We start from the raw sequence: 19,915 nt of genomic DNA, 5'->3' as shown, positions 1-19,915 counted from the left end.
CATTTCATATGGGTGGAAAGTTTGAATATGTTTTCCCAAATCGTTGCATCCATATCGTAGATTTCAAACGCATTAGGCAATCGTGTTTGAGACATCACTGGATATGATGGTGGTAAGAAGCAACAGAAGGCAGGCGGCACAAAACAAGCCATTACATTTTTCCCTCACGCTGTTAAACCTCGGCTGGCTGTGTGGAGCTGAATGATGGCTTTTGAAAAAATTACAGAAAAAGCAACAAGGTCCCCTACCCGATTAGGAAAGTGTCAGCTGCTATATTTTGTTGCAATGTAACCACTCTGTCTATGTGACCGCCTCTAATTTTGCTGTCTGGTGGCAAAAACATAGAAAAGATGCAGTTTTAGTTTTGCTTTCTCTTTTTCTTATAAAAAATAATGACATTAAAAAAGTAGAAATGTTTGCATGAAAAAAAAACCAACCTCCAATGCAATCGATGTCAATACCTGGACTTTTTACCACCCTTTTTTTTTTTTTTTTGTGTGCCATCCACTCGGCTAACGGTGCATGCAGTGTTATACGTCTTAAGTTGGAGCAAAGAAGAGGAAGGTCGAGCCCAGTGAAGCCGTCAGACTATCAGGCAGGAAGCAGCCCTGCCTGCTGTGCGTCGACTGGCATGGCTACACACGGCCAGGGCCGTCAGCCCGTGTGCGTGTCGTGTGGCACGGTCACAGCGTGAAAATTACTTTGGAGTGGCAGTGCGTCGGCCCCTGGAGCCTGCATGTGCATGTGTGTATATGTGTGTGGTGTGTCTATACATACAAGGACTCTGCAGAGACAAGAGCAAGCAGAAGCAGCTTGCTTGTGTTAAACTCTTCTCCAATTGAGTTTTCAGCCGGCGCCATGAATTTCCAGGTCCCTAGGAAGGTTACCGTTAGAAAACCGCTTGAAGCCAACATGACTAATCCCTGTCTAGACAAAACCGTGACATGATAAGAGCATTTTCCCTGTTTTCAGTTTGATGAGAGAACTCTCACGGGATCGTCCAACCTTTGAACCCTCCCAACGGCCTCGTGGCCTCCTGAGGGAGTCCCTCAGATCCAGTCTGCTAACTGTAACAAGACCCCCTTGGGTCTTTCTGATGATTGGAGGCTTTTCATGAGGCTGTGTTGGATTACGGCGTCCATCGCTATCCCCCTTCTGGGAGCCCGCTCCGGAATGTCACCTGGAACGGAGAGGATTGCACTTAGTGTGAAATCAATTGCCTTTACAGGCTCGGGTTCATCGGGTTTTGGAGAAATGCTGAGATATGGTACTTGTGTTCCTCTGAGAGAGCATGATGGAAAGTTGCAAGGAAAACATTTCACGCTGTTGGGTACACTCACAATACTTTTTGAGTTACATCTGGTGGCACAAGCAAATGACAATTTTGTAATTTGTAATCACTTTCCAACACTCACAAGTAGCCTGGTGCGCTTGTTTCTTTTTCATAAGCATTACAAAAAGCCTAAAACTTTCTTCAACGTCAAGCCTCGACATGAGTCCCGCGAATCGTTATTGGGCGAGTGGCTTTTCACGACGGTATGTCGGCTCATTTGTGGCGCTCGCAGTTGCAGCGTTCAAAGACGTCAGTCACCATCACTCCCACGAACATTCAGGGAAAGAAGTAAATTACCGCTGCAAATGAAATGGCTCTGACTAGCTCACCAACAGGGCTTGAATTCTGACAATATAAAGCCTTTAAAATGTGTCGATTTGAGCCTGCTTTAACAAAAAAAAAAGAGCCAGTCCTCTCTTTTTGTTCCTTGCACTGATTTTGAGTGTGCAACTACAAGAGAAAAGGTCGCCCAAAGAAAACGAAGCCAAGATAGTTCCCCTGTTGAAATATATATCCATCCATTTTCTCCACCGCTTTGTCCCCACGGGAGTCACGGGTGTGCTAGAGCCAATCCCAGCTGTCATCGAGCAGTAGGCGGGGGACACCCTGAACTGGTTGCCAGCCAATCGCAGGGCACACAGAGACGAACAACCATTCGCACTCACACCAAGGGGCAATTTTTGGGATGTGGGAGGAAACCGGAGTGCCCGGAGAAAACCCATGCGGACACAGGGAGAAGATTCAAACCACACAGGGAAGGTCGGAGGTGGAATAGAACCCGCACCCTCCTAACTGTGAGGTGGACGTGCTAACCAGTGCGCCACCGAGCCGCCCTGAACTAATAACTGAGAGAAAAGTCATTGTGCTCTCAGGTCTCAAATGTTTTGCTTTTGAAAGTTTTAACACCGTTCAAGGTCAAGTGGGCTGTGACACTGTCATAAAAGATGACAATTACGGCTGTCAATGACGGGAAAATAGTCATAAAAAAAGAACTGCGGTGTCCTTGAGCAGACAGGACTAGACTTTATCTGTGAACACGAGAGAATCCACTCTCGGAGAGAGTGGACCGCAACTTGGACTTGTAGAAAATGGAAATGAGATGTTATTCGGGCTGGCTGTCTGACCTTTTCTTCCCCACGATGCCGCGCATGTTTATCAGCCTCGCCTCTGGCAAGCACAACACTCCTGTTGCGGACAAAAGTCATTGAGGCATTCCGAAGATGGAGCTTTGTCCTCGGAGCCAGATGCACTATCATCCTCCATTATGCCACCAGAACATTCTGTACAGAGAGTGACCATATTGTAATCATGCTTCGCCTTTGTAAACATGTACTGTCTTATATTGCTTTAGCGAGGAAGCTTCTCTTGTTTGGCATCGCTGTTTATTGATCGTCCTCGTCTTCCTCAGGAGCTTTTGTCAAGAGAATTTCATATAATGGGCTATAATCGATACCACACGTTTAGCTGCCTTATGAAGTTCGTTGTCAGAGCTAATAGTGGTTGAGAATAACTCCGAGGACTGAGATACTAAAGCACCGCAAAGAGTGTTTGGAAGGACTGTCTGTCTAAAATAACTCGTTAGGGTTATTTTCAATTTGCCGTCATGTTCCTCGCGAGCCGTTCTTGGTTGTATGTCTGAAACGAAATATTTTCTAAAGCATTTTTCTCAGTCTTGTTTTTGCTGTTTTAGAATTTGAGTTATAGTTCAATGTGAACTCTGAAGATATATTTTTAAGAGCTGGAGGTCAATGTTCCTTCCAAAATTGAAAACATTTCTCTCCTTTTATTATGCGCGTGTGTGTGTGTGTGTTTGTGTGTGTGTGTGCATATTACGCCACTTGTCGCTGTTGCTGATCATGACAATGCTGAGAGGGCAAACAAACCAGCGACTTGGGTGCCAAAATTTGATTAATGACCTTTAGAAAGTGCTGGCTAGCTAATTTTGTGGCCTTTGGACTGATTTTGATTCAAATCAATTTTGTTTGTATAGCCTCAAAAAAAGGGGTGGCGGGTTATTTCAAGTCAGCCATCTTTGTATCTTGTTAGTCCAACACAGTTACATTCTGAGTTATACAGGAAACAAGTGTGCACACTTATGCAAGGCCTTTCCTTCAATTCTTCTTTTATTGCTTCCTCCTTCATAGAAGTTCATTTTTTCTGTTAAATCAGTTGAAAAGAAGAGAGGAGTCACATCGGTGCAAAAAGCTTTGAAATTATGTATTTTTTTTAAAGTACCAAAATCTGGGAATTTTCACAGAGGTGTGTGTTCATCTTTTCATAACCGCTGTGTCGTCAAAAGCATATTCTCAGAATCTGGTACCAGCAGCACCCAAAAAGGATCAAAAACATCAAGTCATTAACGCTGGACGTCTTTTTGATGATTCGAGCCGAGGCTGGCTGTTTGCCTCGGTGTCGAAAGTTTTATATGGAGTGACTCGCTGCCGCCACGGGGGCAAACGTTGCAGATAATCTACGGTCTTCATTCCCACACTTATGGCGCTGCTTTGAAGAGGGATGGCGGAGAGCGAGAGAGTGGGGGGAAGGATAGGGGCCCCCTCCAAAGTCATTGGGAAAAGATCTAAATAGAAAAAAAGCATTTTGGGCTATTTGAAGTGCGCTGACACGATGGCACCCATCTCGAATTGATGGTGGGCGATGAACTACAAAGACAATCTTGTCACTTCAAAAAAACTCACTGACTTTAAATGGATCTTCACCCAGCCTAGCCCTTAGGTCAATGTGGTAGTAGGTATGTAAATTAGCTATACCTTTATACTACAATCTGGCAAAATTAAGAATAGCAAGCTAACAGACACATTTACAATAATGGACAAGAAATATTTGGTTGTTTATGAAGGGCAGGCGTGAGGGGGCATACTAAAGACCAAGCAGTTTAAAAAAAAAAAAAAAGTAAATTTTTCCATGATTTGTCTCCTTGAAACATGTCCAGTTTCCTTGACTTGCAAATCATCATCACTTAAGACACAAAGAATGCAAAAGTCGGAAGTCCTGGAAGGGCAACGTAAAATGACCATTCTGCTTTTCTAAGTACGATATCAACAAGGCCATCACGGTGGTGTGATCTCAAAGCAATCCTGTTGAACGAGCACTCCGGGCAACGGCGTCCACGCTAGTAATCCTGGCAATTGATTCTCTAGCGTCTCCTGAGAGTCAACCCCGATCTTTGCCGGCTCGGCAACTGCTTGCGCGTATGAGCGATGCGGGAATTTATTAAGCATGTTCACGAGTTGTGTCAAGCGTGCAGGAAAGGTCAATCAAGGTAACTCAAACAGCTGGCCACCACAACGTGATCTATATAATCCCTACACAAGCCGGGGCTCATATCATATGATTTAGTGTCCGCTATGTTGAAATTGCCTACAGGAGAAGCGTCTCAGGAAATTGGCCATCTGCTGCTATTTGAATTTACGTCGGCGCTCAGTTACGCTTCCTGATGCGCTGTTTAATATCTGTTTATGTTAGATGGGGCTGTAAACGTTGGTTCATATTATGGTTTTACATTCTATTATTAGTTTTGTGACTCTTTTTGCATTACATTTTTTTTGTTATGCTCAGGGAGCCAGTTGCTGGGTGTTTTTATGAATGAAACCCAAGTCGGTGGGAATGTCCACTTTTGGAATTGTTTGAACGTTTTTTCCGTGGTAAATCTTTCTGGGAATTTTACTTTCCCTCTGGTTTGATTCTCGTTTTGTCTGACCCCTTTTGACCACTTTAAGAAATCCACCCACATCAGGTTTTTGAGAGTTTCTTTTGTTTTCAGTTCGACCAATAAACGCTTGCGCAATACAGATTTTACTCTGTGTTGTTATTTACAGGTATGGCATTCACCTGTTGCTCAGCCGAACCCTCCATTTGTAAATATCAAATATATTTCATATTCTATTTCTATTACTCTTATTATTTTTATTATTATTATTATTTATTATTTATTATTAATATTATCAATATTATCATATCACTGTTATAATTATTATTATTTTAATAACAGAGATTGTATTTTGACCTGTCTCCACTAAGAATCATTTTCATTTATATTCCGATTGACTAATATGGCCCTTTGGTGGCCACCTGTTGCTTCAACGCACACATTTCAACAGTGCAAATATTTAGAGCACAATGGGCACGACGAGATATTTTGCAGCAGGAAGGACGGTGGGGACAAATGAAATATTTAAAAATAGCTGTGCGCATATGGACATAGGCTACGATGCTTTTCCAGTATGCTGTGCACTGCGTCGAGACAAAGTAGAACACGCTGCTCTGAAGGGGTTGCGAAGGAATTGAACACAACAGATGTGAATAAATTGTAAATCACCACGGTGGTGTTCCAGGAGGCCCCGAGAAATGGATGATGTCGTTAGGGCTGCAACCAGCGCCGGGTCCCGCGGCGGGCTCTCAGGTGGAATCTACTACAGTCCCCGTATTCCCTTGTCGAAAAAGGTAATGTAGAGTCCAATATCTTCTCACGGGGAGGATGAGGGTAGGGGGGGCTGCTTTCTTCTTGAATAATTGAGACCTAGATAAAAGACCTGTGCGTTTGCATGAGACAACAGCAAGATGTTGAAATCTAGCTTCCTCCACTTTTTCTCCTCCTTTCTTTCTGACCGGCCATCTCTGAAAGCGTTGCAGGATCATTCAGCCATCTTCTGATAAAAAGATCCTTGCTCGTTGTCTTTGTGGCTTGTAATTTGACCTATTTGGTGCGAAGGACAAAGGTGACGTCCAGGTTGAGGCAAGGGCGGGAGAAAGCGCTGCTCTCGCATTAAACGCTCCAATTCCAGGGCCAGCGGATCTTATCGGTCAGCTAACGCTCACCCCGAGACGTTATGGCTTAATAGTCCCTCGGCTTTCCTTCTCGTAACAGCAAGCGGGTCAATGCCCCGACATCCTGCACAATTCTTCTTCGTCTCGGCCTCAGGCGATGCCTTTAATGTTCTTCGAGCCTCTTGATTATGGACAACATATTTTCAGCCAATTCTTATTCAAATTGTCAAAATGTACGTACATTTGGTTTTGGTTGGAGTATTGTACTGCAGCACTGGCATCATTTTGGGCTTAGGGAAATCTTTTGGAACCAACTGTGTTGTGCACAATGGTGCCAAACAGGCTTTCATGTTTTGAAAGAATAAAACCTCTGACAGCATCAATCAAAGAGCATTCTCCTTTTTGTCATGACAGAGTTTGTTGTACAGCTCTCTCAAGTATTGAATTTAATCAACCTAAGCCAAAGACGTAAGCGGGCATAGTGTCGACTGTGCGTCATCGAAGCCGTCGTGCTTTCCCGGTTGGCCGCCGTCTGATCCCAGCTTCCCACTCTGAGCTCACGCCTGTCAAAGGAGCATAAGGAAGCTTTCTTACAGCTGACTCACTGCCTGAGAAACAGCGTCATGTTGTGGCTTGCAAAGAATATTATTTGTTGTTGTTTTTTTTTTAAGCTCTGGGGCTTGATGTCAGCGGTGGCAGCAGCGAGACTCTTTTTGTCCACTCAGGTTCACACTGTTGTACTGCAGTCAAACAAAACGACTCCTCGAACTTGCTGGTGGCAAAGTATTTTGTTCTCCCTGCGATAAGTCTTCTAAGTCTAAATCCTCTTATTAATTTATACAAACATAGTTGCTCCATCAGAGCACAGACACGGCACACACAGCTTGGTAACTTTACTCCACATCTTTGTTTTTCTTGCTCAACGACGGACATCTTGAGGAACAGTAACAAGACAAGACAACCACGTTTTGAGTCATGGACATTTGCTGGCACCACTGGCGAAATTCAACCTCTTTGAATGAAGAAGAGCTCCCACAACCTGGTTGATGTGAATTGAAAGACAAATCCAGTATATGATGGATGATGTAGCCTCTAGCTCTCAGAGGACCCATGAATGATTAAGCAAGAGTCCAATTATGATAGTCGCCTTTTAAAGTTAAGGCTGGGGGGCTTCATGTGCTTTCATCCATCTCCATCACCTTCTTTCTATCTGAACTATTGCTTTTCGTCCTGACTGTCGGACAAATGCAGATACACCCATGAGAGATATTACTTTTCTCCATCTGCACGTGCTTACCTTTAGCTTATAACCACCAGTAGATGAAAAGCCTTCCTTTTAAAAATCTTAAATTAATAATATCTACAAGTATGATAGAACTTTATTTTGATCATTTTGATTCCCACCTTTATATAGATGCAGTTGGAGCTTGGGCTTATTCCTTTGAGTGCTTGTCAAAGAATGAGCAAGGTTAATATTTCACCCTTGAACATGTCCGTCCTTATGACAGTTATTAAAACAGGTTTTCGAGGCTTTCAGAATGAACCTCTTCAGCATCTGTGCCTTGTTTGACTGTTTTGAACATGAGGATAACTGCTGCTTCGTTTTTGCTGTACCGAGAATGATGATAAAAATGTTTTTGTGTGTTGGTCCTCAACTTTTTTGGCATGAGAATTATCGTTTGTTATCTCCTTTCAATAATGTGCAGTCATGTTGTGAAACGTGCAGATTTTCCCATTAATGCAACATCTCTGTTGCTTTCCCACTTTTAAAAGCAGCACACCCACGCAATCCCGCCTTTCCTTGCCAGACGAGCAGCAGCACGGGAGTAGAAAAAATCTCCACTGTACAAAAAAAAAAAAACGCATGGAATATAAATTCATACGTTGGAAGTCTAAAAAGTGTCACCACAAAAGAGATCATGTTGAAAATTTCCATTTTTAATACATTGTTGTTTTTAATATTCACTTAAGAACAATCTGATCTTCTCTGAAGATATTGGCTAAAATGATCGGGCTGAATTTTGAATGCTGTCAGAGAGATATGATAAAAGAAGTGAATTAAATGCAGTTGCAATTTGCCAGACAGAAGTGAGCATTACGCAAGTAGCTCAAACGTTGATTTGACGTGTCATACTTTAAACACATTGCGACATAACCAAATGAAATATGATTTTTTTCTTTGTGTACATTCGTTTTGATCTGAGACACATAGAAAGGTCACAAATGAATCATGGTCTCCGCTTATGCCATAAGGTAACCCCCAACATTGCCCCCCCCCTCCCAGCTAGGTTGACATGCTCCGAGCCAAGCTTTTGCTCGCACACTACTCCAAAATAGGAAAAGATTTCATACAATGATATCAAAGGAAAAAGCAGCACGTTGGATTAGTAATTATCATATCTGGCTCACGTTGCTGGCATTTGAGCTTTGAATTCCAGCTTCATGTGCTGCACTAAAACACGTTGCCATCTTCAAAGTTGTCAGTAGCAGTTGCTGGCCAGATTGCTACATGCATATAAAAGTGACTCAGGCATACAAACACCATTACAAGAGCGGATACGATGTTGTTATTTCGATGTCGGTGCCTTTTGGCACAACACAGCAGTTCCTTTCCAAGCCAACATTGCTGGCCTGCTGCGGGAAAAAAAGGCTGCTGGTGAACATTCATCACCACTAATATATCATCGCTTGACACAAGACGTATAAATAGGTTAATTGGACACGTATGTCTTTTTTTTTTAAGTTTGTTGTAACGGTTTCTTGCGAGTTCAACCAAATGCTAATATGCAAATACATGAAGGTAAACTTCACAAGGTTGTCTCCACCACAGCCATACACAACTTGACTCCAAAATTGTTCTTTTTTCCCCCCACGTCAAACTTCAGATGGAGGTAGGTGGGGTGGGGGGGTGTACTCCTCCTTCCACCCGGTGTGGATGAGAGATTCTCTATGCTTTGGCTGAGTTTGACTCCAATTGGCATCCATACAGTCATTAAGCTTTAATGAGACATACTCATTAATAGCTGCCTAAAGTGTACACTCAGGATCGGTGCATTAAACAGAAAAGAAAAAAAGGTAGTGGAGTGACACTTTCATATGGTTCTCTGGGGAAGGAATATTGATAAAGCGTGTTCTCAGAAACAAGCCAGACATATTCGGGCAAAGCAAATTCAAATGAAAACCAATTAGTCCAATTCAACGTGTTGGAGACTTGCGGTCTAAATATTTGAGCTAAGGAAGCGCAAACAAGAGTTTGGGGAGTAAACAACCTCTAAGCACGCTTGAAAATGTCATAGATGTGTCATACTTGCACAGGACTTCCAAACGGCTCCAAACAGAATCAAAGGGGTTTCTTCAGATAGTCGCCGACTGCTGAAGTCCGCAAAGCACCAGCGCACCAACTCTGCTCTGGCAGCAAAATAGTTTGTTTTTTTTACTCAATATTGGTTACTTCAAACAAACAAACAAACAAACAAGCAAACAAACAAACAAACAAACAAACAAACAAACAAACAAACAAACAAACAAACAAACAAACAAACAAACAGTTGGCCCAAATGTATAAGCAAAGTCGAATTAAGTTCAGGCAAATCCAACACAGAGTGAACGTAAAAAGGTAAAAACGTTACGGCGGTACAATAATCCTTCGTTTATCGCGGATAATTAATTAAATAAAGGAATGTAAACGAACATTTAGAGCAATACTACATTGTCCCTAAAGGTTAGACACATGTTTTCTCAGTTTAGAAGTTTTATTTTGACTTTTAAATGTTTTTTTTTAATGTGGAAAAAAAATCTGCGATGTAGTGAAGCCGCGATAAAGGAAACGCGAAGTAGCGAGGGATCACTGTAATTGATATTGGATGGATGACGTTTCATGTGTGTTGCGTTGTAACTTCAATTTAAGTCTCAATATTATTTTATTTTTATTGTATTATTTTGTATTGTTCAACAGCATCTTCTCTTCTGCTGGCCTGTTTTTTTCATATTACCTGTGTCTCATGCTTTGTCAGCCAATTGGCTCCGTGCCTGCCACCTGGCTCTTGTTTTGGGATTTAATTCTCTGTCACGTCGGTAAACCTCGCTAGCTGCTTTGTCAGCTATTTTCCCTCGCCCTAGCATTTTTTTTTTTTTTTGCCTGTGCTTTATTTGCATCCGGTTATTGATTTTTCTGTTTTTGTTGGCTTTAATAAACGTCATTGTTATCATGTGCTCAGGTCCAACCGCCTGCAATGGACCCTTAGTGAAAGATAAAACAGCATTACATTCAGAAACTAAATATATATTTATAGTGGCTGGAAATAATGAGGAATAGATTCTTTATTATTCAGGTGTTTGTACTCGACTCGAGTATTTTTTTCTTTTTGAAGCGGGGCCTTTTTCAAGACTGGTCGAGTGTGTGGCGTGTCGGATGTATGACAAAGCACGATGGCGCCTGCCGGGAAATTGTGCCCTCCATCTCGTAGTGCAATCCAGCGCACGGTGCCAGTCCTGCTCTCAACATGCAGGCATCATGTTGCGGTGCGGTAAAATGTCACAGCCATAGTTCAGCACAAAAGGACAACATGGTTTCATTGCCCTTTTCCCTCCATTCACTTGGATCAGACATTGTATTTAGTGTAGTGGGCTGAGAGATGTGAAATGTTTGTCCCGATAATATAAAAGCTGTGATGAACCTAAACCTTTCATGCATCTCCATTATCTTGCATTTTAGAGAGAAGTTTGCGACGGTGTGATCAACGCATTCAAATCCATCTTTGACCATACAGTGACGAGCCCTCGATCGATATTTTCGTCTCTCCCGGTTCCGGCCGAGCGAGCGAGCGAGGCTGCGGCATATGAGTAGGCTATTACAAAAGCAAATTGGTCAGCAGAATTCATTTTCTTTAAGAATATGAGTCTGGCTGACGGAGAATTAATAACGCTTGTAGGCCGACGAGCTGTTGAATTTTCATCACTTTTTTTTAACGCGTCGGCTGAAATCCATCCTGCTTTAATGACTTGCTGTTTTTACTTTGGAATATTTGTTATCTTCTGTGAAAGAGAATCAAAATGTAAAAGCTTGTATTTTTTCCAGCCGAATCTTCATCTGTGTAGTGGCCATTAGAGCATTCGTGTTTATTAATGCACTTGATCAAGATGGTCTTTTTGTGTCCGCCGCAACCTTTAAGACTTGAGAAAGTACAAATCAAACACAGAAAGAACATGAAATAAAACTGTGATCTCTCTCTGGCACGTGCTGTGAGCGCTGCAAGTGACGATTAAGTTCTATGAAATATCTGCCTTTGAAAATATTTCAAATTTCAAAGAAGCTGCATCCACTAATTGCAAAGTCAAACAGTCGGAGTGGATTCAGGGAAAAAAAAAAATCTGTAAGGAATAATTGGATGGTGGCATGGTGAGGCACAGGTTAGCAAATCTGCCTCACAGTTCTAAGTGTGCGGGTTCAATTCCTTACATTTTTTTTAACTAACATTTCAAAAGTTGAATCCCCAGTGAATACGGTCGTATGGTGTCCTGAAAACAATTGGCTTGAGTTTTAGAGGCTGCCGCTGCCATCTGCACCCTTCAGTCCGCTCACGCATTCTCCACCGATTCCAATTTATCGCAGATGAAGACGAGGAGTCGCTAAGAATGCAATAATCGCACTCTTGCCGAAGGTGGAAGAAGGAAAGCTTATATGTGCAGCTTCACTGCGCCACCTCTGCCGAGTCATGCAAAAATAAACCTTCAAACGAGCAGAGGCGGCACAAGTACTCACTCGAAAAGTAGGGGGAGAAATACTTTAGAATAAAAAAATATATATATGTATATATAGACAATTGTTGCTGCAATTGCTGATCCCAGTCACCAAAGTGGAGCGAGATTTAATGACTGCATTTCCTGACACGACATGCATTCCCTATTGATCTGCACTCTTTCACGCCCAGTCAGCAGATTGCGAATCACCTCCATCAACATTAATGCCATAACATGCCATCTATAGAGAGGGACCCTTAATGGTGCTACAAACAACGATAATAACTCGCCTTACAATTCCGAGTCTGCCTAAGCATTTGTATGTATGGTTACTTCTATACATGTGCTTGTATTTGTGCTAAAGTGCTTTTTTTCTTTATCAAGTGCGTAAACGTTTTTTTAAAAAAAAGAATATCATATGAAAAAGAAAATAAAGAGGCCATCACTTTGCATGCTTTGAGGTCTTTTTTATAAATGCGGTATGGAGCCAAGTCTGGTCTTAGAGCTTCCAGAAAATCAAATGAATCACCTCGTTGTGAGAATTACAGTTAAGAGCCAAGCCAGAAGAGGCGAGCCATGTCTGTAATTGCTCTATAATACGGAAGCAGGATGCGTCACCGGTGAGATGTAAAAAGAGCATCGCCATCACTATACAACCCCTCTGGTATGTGATTTAATGCAAATGTTCCAGCAAAAAAGTAATATCTCACTTTCTATGCTACTTTTTATAGCTGAGATAGGAGCTGGCTACTACCCGAGGGGCCAAAGCATTGTCAAAGCTAAACAATCTAACAGGCCAAAATTATGCACTACATTGGGAGTAGATTTGCTAACTCTGATATAAATGTATTTTTCTCAACTTGACTGCATGTTGTCCAATTGCGCCTCTTCAGTTCTCTTTTCCATAGTTACGGCTGTTGACAGGCTCACTCTTAACCCAAGTTGACGAATATAGAAAACGGTGTCATACAGCCGGTGGCCGATAAATGGACATGCTTGTTGGAATTTGACTAGAACTGAATTACAGGCAGCCATCAGGAGAAAAATCCCAAGCGCCACCAACGTGTTGCTGCTGACATCTCTGCAGTGTATTGGTTGAGTCGGTACGCTGCATTATTTTTAATAAAAAGCGCTCCATCTCCCCTTCAGTCAATCCATCACTGTTTGCCCGCTTCTGTCAGAACAGGGTGCAGCGGCAAACTTAGGAATGACTGATTGCCGTCTGAGCTGCGTCAAGGTGCGGCGGATCCAGCGGGCTTGACAATCTTGCTCTCTTTGTGACCTTGCGTCCAATCGTTGGGGAGGGGTGTCGTATGGTCGCACGACATTCAGTGTGAGGTCAGATTATTCTCGGCAGCTGCACCTGTTATTTAAAGAGCAAGAAAAAAAGGATGGCTACAAAGTTAACGTACATCTCACTCAATTATTTTTCACATTCCCGCACACACTGAATGCAAAATTGCTGCTTTTTAAAAGTGATGGCTGAGCCAATTTAAATTACTGACACGAAGAGAAAAGTATCAGGGTCAATGTGATATGCTGGTTGAGCGCTTCTTTTGTTGGGTTCAACGCAGCAGTGATTCAGCAACATTTTGCAGATTGAAGCCCAAAAGCCGAGACCTTTTGCCGTTGAAAGGTGAGCTTGCAAATATACAAAAAAAAAAAAAAAAAAAGCGAATGATCCCTTCAAGTTCATAGAGCATCGCAATTACACACTGGATCAAAACATGTTAACTATGCCCATCTTACTTTTTGAATCACTACTAAGGGTCTGAACTTGGAAAAAAGGTACTTTTTGGAATGAAAACCCAGCCTTATTATAATTTATTTTTAAAATGAATTTTATTTATTTATTTTTTACATTTTGGATGTGGTTGGCATTGCATATCAGAGCCAAGTCTGAGACATAGACTATGGTATTAAAATATACTGAAGGACCAAAACAAAGACATAAAAATATAAATAAACGGTGTATAAGTAATAAATAGATGCAATTCTAAATAAATAAGATAGATAAATGTTCAGTGTCAAAAATGCAGTTAACCACAATCGACCTATTTTGACCTTAGGCTGTTCCACGAAAAAGGGAGCTCAACCTCACTGGTGGACTTTGATCTGAATGCAAAAAGGGACTCAAGGGTCTTCAAGTGTTGTGAATACTGCTCTGTAAGTGCAGCATAGGCAGCGAAGGCTTTATCAAATATCTAAAAGAACCATAAAAACAATGCCGAAACAAACAGGAAGCTGACACGCGGCCTCAAAAACCTTTTTAGGGAGATGAAAAGGAGTCTTGGGCCTGGAGATAAAGCACACGGATGTGTTCTCGAAACAGATGCGTTGGAGGACAAGAAGGATGGACGTGTTGATGGATTTTCTCAGATCGATTGATGGATGGATGGATGCTTGACTTGATAGATTTGCACATGCAGTTTTGGGGGTGAAGAGATTCACAAAATCTGTGCTCACGGTTTTCAGTTTGGATGGATGGATGGATGGATGGATGGATGGATGGATGGATGGATGGATGGATGGATGGATGGATGGATGGATTGATTAGGGATTGATTTGACGGCTAACTGGTTAGAAGAATTGATGGGTTGTTAGTCAAGAGGCAAAAAAACTGGTGATAGGTGTGTTGCTGGATAAAATGGCCGTTTTTGATCCAACAATGTCCGTCTGTCCTTTTTTTTTTGTGTGCTTATCCTCACCAGCCAACAAGTGAGATCCGAGAATCGTGCTGAAAAATGCATACTCATCTATTATAGCAAACATCTAATTCCCAAAGTTTGACCAAATGACATTAAACCCAATGAGGCAACTTTGGCTTCACATCTCCAATTTATGTTATGCCATGTTTTTTTTTCTTTGTATTTTTTTCTCAAAACAGCTTCACAAGCTACTCTGATCTCCTCTCGCTAGGAGACCAGACATAGTTTTCGATCCAGGGTGTTGTAATGAATGAATAGATGTGCGGTGGCAGGGAGTCTTTGCGTTCTTTCCACCGACTGCTAGTCTTTGAAGGAGATGGCGAGCGCTTTGAAAGAAGATGGCGTCGCATCAGTGGAGATTAGCAAGTCGCCTACTGGGGGGGGGGGGGACTGTGATCCAGCTCCGGGCTACGGCACTCCTGTGATATCGGGAAGTTTCTTGCCACCGCGTGCTGCAGCATGATGAACGTGCTGATGCCGAGAGACCAAAAATACTTGAGAAATGAAAACGTGCTGAGGAGAGTCTAGCTTGGTCGATTGGTTTCATTGATGAGCGGCTGCTCCTCTCACTTGAAATCGTCTTTTCCCAAACTTTGTATGCCGTGCAAACTATTCGACATCCTGAAAGTTCTTTCTGGAAGAGATTGGATAAAGTTTCTATTCAGACGTGATACGTATTGTAGTCAATATAGTAAATGGATTCATCTAAAATGTGGGTGGCTCCCTTGGAATGGAGGAAGATCGTTAAATGGCATTGCATTGCCCCCCCTCCCCTAAAAAAAAGAAATTGCTGGCCCACCGAGAATCTGCCCTGTACACCAGCCCTCGTCCTCTAGTCCAGCCCTGCTTGCCAGTTTTATTTATTCTATAGCACCAATCTCTCTTTTTTTAATGATAAATCTTTGGAATGATCATCAAATCTTGCTGCTTTTTCCGAGAATCAGGCTGAAAATGAGCAGCCATTCGCAGTTGCCTGATTTAGCGCCTGACATTACCACTTGGCAATTTACAGATAAAACATCTTGGTGGCTGATTTAAGATCAGCTGTTTTTTTATGGTCTGGACTTGCTGGGACTGGCTACGCTTAGCGATTGCGGGCCCTCGGCCACAAAAGTGTCGCCATCATTAGGCCGCAATTACAAGACGTATTGACAGTTTGCGTCCGCAATACTCTATTTGACGGTCGTACAATTTAGGCTACAATGTTCTCTTTGAGCCAAGGTGGCGCCAAAGGTCTGTGTAAATAGGAAAGTAGTACTGGAATTGTTGATATAGTACATCTTGATTAACTGGGTTGACTTTTTTAAATTAGAATCATCAAGCCAATTATTTTTATCCATATATCCATTTTCTGAACCGTTCTTTTAACGTCTTGCATGAAAATGCATTTCCAACTTGGGCGAGTTCAAATGTACAGCCAGTTTAAGGTCAAGAGGTGCTGGTGCCCTTCCACAATTTCTGAAATGATCTTTATTAAAACTGGATTGTACACATAATGCATGACCCTTTGAAATTTTGATTACGACATGACTTTTTTTTTGCTGCTTTCAACCATCTGACTGATGCATCAGGAAGATGCTTGTGATGGCGTTGCACAAACCACTCTGTCTTTTGTCATCCTCACCTTCCAACACATTGTCCTCCTGTGCACACACACGTGCGCACACTCACACACACAGTCAAACACATTCTGATTAACTTCAAAGCAGCGGGCGCACTCGACACTTTCACCTTCTCCCACACTCAAAGGGGAAAAAAAGAAACATGTGGAAAGCTTCAATATTGCATCCAGTTCACTCATGTGTGTTACTGAACAGCCATTGTGGTGCCCGCTGTGCAAATGTCCCTGCCACTTTCAAAAATGTCCGAGTTGGATAACTCATAGATTTACATTTACATTTGCTTTGAGGTAGGACTCAAGTGACTTTGGAATATGGGAACATAGGGGAATTGGTCTTGAATTTAATTTTCAAATGTAATTCTTAAATTGAAATAATTTGCCTTCAATTGTACGAACCGAGTAGGCCAGCTGAGACAAGAATTTCAATTGTCCCACTTTGTGTGACATTTTTTGTTTGTTGTTGTGCTATGGCATTTTTCTAACGTAAAATGGATGACTTGGCTCAATAAAGGTTAGGAGACACATACTGCTGTGTGACACTGCACGCCTGCAAAAAAATAAATAATAATACCCCCTCCTCTCTCGCTCTCCTGCTCTCGCTCTCTTTTTGGTACCTTCCCTCCATCACCACCAGGGGCTTTTCTGTATCATCTCGCTGTGCCGAAAGGAGCTTGCCTCGTCCTGCGCCAGACGCGCGGCGTGGATGCAAGGACAGGAGGGAACACGCGCGGAGTCTCTGAAGACCACCAACACACGGGATATCGTACACGTTTGCCGCCTCCTGGCAGGAGAGGGACGCACACAGTCCTCGTTTGGAGTCGGACGCATAGGTAAGCGAGCGCTTTTGGCAAGCATGTGCGCATAATTTGGTTTGGTTGAGAAAGACGCATGCTTAGAACTTGTTGCGACTTGGACTTAACTGGAGCTTGTGTACGTTGAGATGTTGCGAAGTGAGACTTGCAGTGTCAAGGATGACAAATATGCGCACGGCTACACAAGCCTCACATTTGCACTTGAAGGCTGCACAAAGATCCTGTCTTGTCGGTTTCTCGCTCACACTCAACGAGAGCGTGCGTTTTGCAGCCACTTGATGCGCCAAGTCGGGTTGCGTTTTGCTCGGGCAACTTGGCCGCTCGCCACCGTGCGCTACTCCGACTACGGCAGCCAAAAGCCGCGCAACAAATAGCGAGAGTGGCAAAGTAGGCGCATTAGCGTGCAACTGGCTGCTGTTTCATCAAAAATCGCCCTTGCGGAAAATAAACAGGAAAGCTGTCACGTTGCTGCACTGCGTGCTACGCACGTATTAGCAACCCTAATTAGTCACATTTAATGCCTATCTAACGTCATGCTTGATTAGAATGGAAAGTGTTTTGGCAGCAGACCTGACTGGATTTCCACATTTTACATGCAGCGCATTCTTGAGTTGTCGCTTCTCTGTGCTGGATGATATCTCCATTTACCCATTCCTTCGGATGACATGCTCCTAATGATGACTTGTGACCTTGACAGAGGTTACAAATGTTCAAATACTCCTTTGTGATGTGTGTGCACTGTACAGTATTGTGGGGAAAGAGCGCGCGTGTGCGTGCGCTCTAGCGCGTATATGTCCATGCGCGCGCGTGCGTGCGTGCGTGCGCGAGCTCTCTACTTAAGCTGAGCTAAGTGCTATTCAGGCAAAAAGTGAGAGAAATATCCCCACATGGAGCCGATCGATGGCTGTGACTTCCCAATTAGGTGAGGGAATCTGTCAAAGAAGGCTGGTATGGGGAAAAGACCATGACCTTTTATTGAACCTTGGTGACTTGGAGAGTTGGGCGCCCCCTCCCCACCCCACACACACACACACACCAAAAACATACCCACATTGAAAAGACAGTAAACTGTGTCATTTTTAATACATCATATCTTCTGTCTCATGTCTCCAACTAAGACCCTCCCTTAGATTTTTTTTTCCGTACTATTAAATATTAAAGGTGACATTGGTACAAACTGGCTAAAGGGTATAGTGTAATTGTTATAATGGCTGACTGTTGCGATTGTTTGCACGCATTGTGTGGTCTGATAGCCTACTAAATGTGGTCTTATCGATGTGGTATTTTTCTGACATTCTTGTAAATGTCTGCATAAAAAGGTCGTTTCCGCTTAGAGAAATAAATGCACTTCCTGACTGAATCTTGTTTTATCGGGCTGCTGGTTTAAACAGTGTGTACATTACAGTGGAGGCCATGGAGGAGTAACCCAAATGGCAGAAAGGGCTGATTGTAATTTGTCGCCAAAAAAAAAAAAAAAAAACCTGCACAAGACTGCCAATTCTGAGGCTGGCGGTTTCACACTAGCCTACAAATCAAAGACACGCAGCAGGAGTCTCACTTTCCTATAGCACTTATGATAGTATTAAGCCACCAGTCCACAAGTTTAAGTCAATGTACTTTGCGAGTCTGCACACAGCAAGTCGACGCATTTACGTCCTCGCCAGTAATACAAGCAGACGCGTGTCTCCTGAGAGAGCAATGGCGGGAGGGAGGGGGGGGAAAAATCATTTAAAGCAGCCCACAGTTGTGAAGACATTGATTACCGTTTACCAAGCTGCAACATCAATGCACGTTAAAGGAGAGGCGGTGGGGGGTAGAGCCGGAGAGAACGGACAGGATAGACGACAGCGGCGTGGCAATAAAGATGACGGACTCAGCTCTAAAACGGGTGGGACCCCGCAAGACCCCCACCCACCCACACAATTAAGCTGCTAATTGATCCGGCGGACTGGCAGGAGGCCGGTTCACGCTCGGGGGAGCACTCTCGTTGAAGTCTTCACGTGGCTAGTTGGCGGTCAGGGATGGTCAGCCCTCAGTCACTTCATTAGCCCCTCAACACCCTCCCTCAGGGTGGCCCTATTAACTCTCAGGCCCTGGGAGATGGACGGCTGAGGGCTGGCTGCCCACTGATGCCAAGCTCCGTCCCCCTCCATTGAATCCAAGAGTCAAGTGGCAGGTGATTCCTGAGCCTCTTTTACGCTGCTCTTTCTGACATTGATTGGGGGTGATGAAAGCCATCCATCCGTTTTTTAATAGCGCTTGTCCGCATTTAGGTCATAGGTGAGCTGGAGCCCACCTAATCTATGGAAACAAATTTGGAAGACTATCAAAAAAAAATGACCATTTCTTATGTCATGAGTCAAAACTGTTTCAACAGCTGAATTTTTATAAACAAGTCTCTATAAAAATAGCCCAAATTCATGCTTCAGGCTATTTATTGCCATTTGGTTCACATTCACTTTATAATTAAACATGAAACAAAGAGGATTACACTTTTGTATCGCCGATAGGTAATTAGAACTTAAGATAGTCGAGGCTCTCAGTTATCCATGTCCGCACGTAGAGATGCTTCAAACACTTTAAGCGACGGGCCTTCACGTCGAGCCGAGGTTACACGCTGCACGTGCAAATTTCCCACCATATGTCTCGTGCTCATCACTGGCACTGCAATAATTCTGTGACATCATGATACATTAGCGTTTACAAAGCAGCTTTAAACCTTCCGCATGGCCATAATGCATTTAAAGTATTAAAAGACATGCGGGCCACCTGCCCTGGTAGGCAGCATGCGAGCGAGACCGTCGCGTAATCGCAACTCGTGTGTGCCAACGACAACGAGAAAAGAACAACAAGACGCGGCAGCGGCAAGGATGAGGCAGCTGCTGTGTCCATCTGTCCTACGCGAAATCTGTTGCTA

At 43.1% G+C, this 19,915-nt stretch overlaps 1 protein-coding gene across 5 annotated transcripts in view; it reads left to right on the top strand.

Annotated features, from left to right (window-relative positions):
- cdh22 (cadherin 22) overlaps positions 1-19,915 on the top strand; it is a 110,126-nt gene that overhangs the window by 9,328 nt on the left and 80,883 nt on the right. For 4 of the 5 annotated variants that reach the window (XM_088389840.1, XM_088389839.1, XM_088389841.1 and 1 more), the window contains exon 2: positions 16,821-17,016. The gene's annotated coding sequence lies outside the window, so the exon portion shown is untranslated. Of the gene's footprint in view, positions 1-5,685; positions 5,795-16,820; positions 17,017-19,915 lie in introns of all 5 variants that reach the window. The other variant, XM_088389837.1, reaches the window with a different exon arrangement.

The sequence above is a fragment of the Syngnathus floridae genome, chromosome 11 (genome assembly GCF_059516105.1).
Source record: "Syngnathus floridae isolate MCC-2025c chromosome 11, RoL_Sflo_1.0, whole genome shotgun sequence".
NCBI classification, from domain to species: domain Eukaryota; kingdom Metazoa; phylum Chordata; class Actinopteri; order Syngnathiformes; family Syngnathidae; genus Syngnathus; species Syngnathus floridae.
Note: the sequence above shows the minus strand (reverse complement) of the source record. Positions and strands in the feature narration are given on the sequence as shown.